This window comes from Coregonus clupeaformis, unplaced genomic scaffold (assembly GCF_020615455.1).
Source record: "Coregonus clupeaformis isolate EN_2021a unplaced genomic scaffold, ASM2061545v1 scaf6646, whole genome shotgun sequence".
NCBI classification, from domain to species: domain Eukaryota; kingdom Metazoa; phylum Chordata; class Actinopteri; order Salmoniformes; family Salmonidae; genus Coregonus; species Coregonus clupeaformis.
This window is the reverse complement of record NW_025540100.1, coordinates 6,563-8,735: the sequence shown is the minus strand read 5'-3', so window position 1 is coordinate 8,735 and position 2,173 is coordinate 6,563. Positions and strand designations below refer to the sequence as shown.

Below are 2,173 nucleotides of genomic sequence, written 5' to 3'. Positions count from 1 at the left end.
ACTTATATAACAATGAAATATAATAAAATGCTGAAGGATTTGATGCAAGTTACAAATTGTACAGCTCACATAAAAAGAAGAAACCTCCTTGGTCATCCCACTACATTTAAAGGATTTAAAAGAAGTCAGTACATTTCTGATACTTTGATTCTAATGTACTTGAGCCCCCAAAAAACATTTGACCCTGGCTTTCGCACCACAAGAACTGCTGCATTTTGGGTGTGTCCTTCTTACATCTGCCATCAGATGGAAACCTAATACATAGCATACTGGAGTCTCTGATTGTATTGTCCCTTGACATAGAACAGTAAAATGTGTGCCTGGAAGAATATCAACAATATGATATCAGAAAACAACACAAAAGCACAAACCTTGCAGGCTTTTGCGACATTAATTGTATTTTCAGGCAACTACATTTCATCCTATCAGAAAACTCACAGAGCTTACATAGAGTTAGTAAAGGCGGAATTATGTACCTAATAATAGTAGAAGTGAAAAACATGTCAAATGAGTCTGCAAAAATGTAGACAGTGCATTTGGGTGGGTAGCTGATTGTCCTCCCTCATTGTGAATCTGAATATCAAAAAGATAAATGGCTGGTCTGGTTGCCAAGATATTATATAGTCCTAAAGCCCATTTTAAGTCCCAGCTTAGCTGTCAGTCCCACACCACTTCCTCTGTCTCTGTCTGTTCGCTTGGACCAGCCCGGCCACTAGGCTATGAGAATGGATCAGCCTCTGACACCTCTGCACAGCGGTGCCCAAACCCCTTTCCTCCATCTGCTCGCCAACTCACAGCGGTCATCAATCCAACTCTTGAGCGGTCCATGATCCTCAGCACGTCCTCCAGGGATGGACGGCCCCAGGTCCAGATCCAAGCCTATCAGGGACTCTGAGCGGCGAGACACCGGGAGAGAACCTAGGGCACACGGTGGGCGACTCACTCCGCTCGCTCCCAGCAGGTCCTCATTGCTCAGGCCAGCGTCCTGAATCCAGGCTCAGCCCCCTCAGAGGGTCCAGGGGGCCACAACTCTCCTGACATGGAGTCCTCTGAGGAGACCTCTGAGAAGGAGCCGGAGGAGGGCACCAGGTGCCTGAAGGAGGCAGAGTAGCTAAGGTCGTGGCAGGGGTCCACTGTAGCAGCCGACAACCTGGTCACACACAGAAATGGAGTGATGCTGCTGCTGGTTGTGATGGTTGTGGTTACCTGGTTGTTCGGCTGAGGTTGGTGCTGTTGCTGCTGGGACAGGAGGGTTGAGTCCTCCAGGTGGAGCCGAGGTGGCTGGGGCGGGGCCTGCTCGTGGGCGATGAACACAGGCATGGAGATGGTGCTCTTCAGCAGGCTGGTGGAGTGGTGGTAGGGGTTGCGGTAGTTGTTACAAGAGTGGTTGGATCCTTTGTCGTTCATGGGGTTGCTTCTTCCAGCTGCCTCTCCATGGCTCGATGGGAGCGTGTTAAGCAGTTCAGGGTGGGCAACATGTCCATCTTGCCCTGCAAAAAGCCCACGTCTCCGAACATGTCGCCCTCTGGCCCGACATGGGCACTGTGGCGCATGTCCCCTAGTGGGGGGCTAATCATGTCACTCGGACAGACGTCTACGCAGCGGAGTTTCTTCCCCGCTTGGGTGTGCTAGTCTTTAAGTACATGGGCTTCTTGGTTGGCATTCTGTTTCCCCAGAATTCAGTGTGTGAGAGGATCGTCTCTCAGTGATGATATTTGCACCTCAACTTTTTAATGATATGCCACACAAAAGTGATAAAAATACTATATATTCCTTTGTCCTTACTTTGTCCAGCTTGTGATCACAGTGGCATGACCTGAGATCAACGCAGACTCTCAAAAAAGTCACCATTATTCAATAAGGGTGGTGGGTGTTCCAGCTTCAAAGCCTCCCTTCCTTATCCCTTTGGCCTCTCTGAAGATGAAGAATCCTTTGGCTGCCTTTATAGTCTGCTGAGATTCTCTGACGGGGCTCAGTTGCTTTGGGAATGTGACATCAAAACGCTTAGTCTTGGAGGTCTGTGGAGCAACAGAGAGAAAGACAGAGAAAGAGATTTACAACCTTGGAGCCAGGAAGGACAGAAATATAAGGGGAAACACTTCAAGAATCTGTGTGTTTGCTGAGACGGTTTAACTGAAACTGCCCAAATATGCCTTTAGTTTTACATGGCAGA

The 2,173-nt window shown here is 48.6% G+C and overlaps 1 pseudogene; it reads right to left on the bottom strand.

Moving 5' to 3' along the window:
• Positions 1-795: 795 nt before the first annotated feature.
• LOC123491027 lies at positions 796-1,663 on the bottom strand (annotated as a pseudogene).
• Between the last annotated feature and the right edge of the window lie 510 nt (positions 1,664-2,173).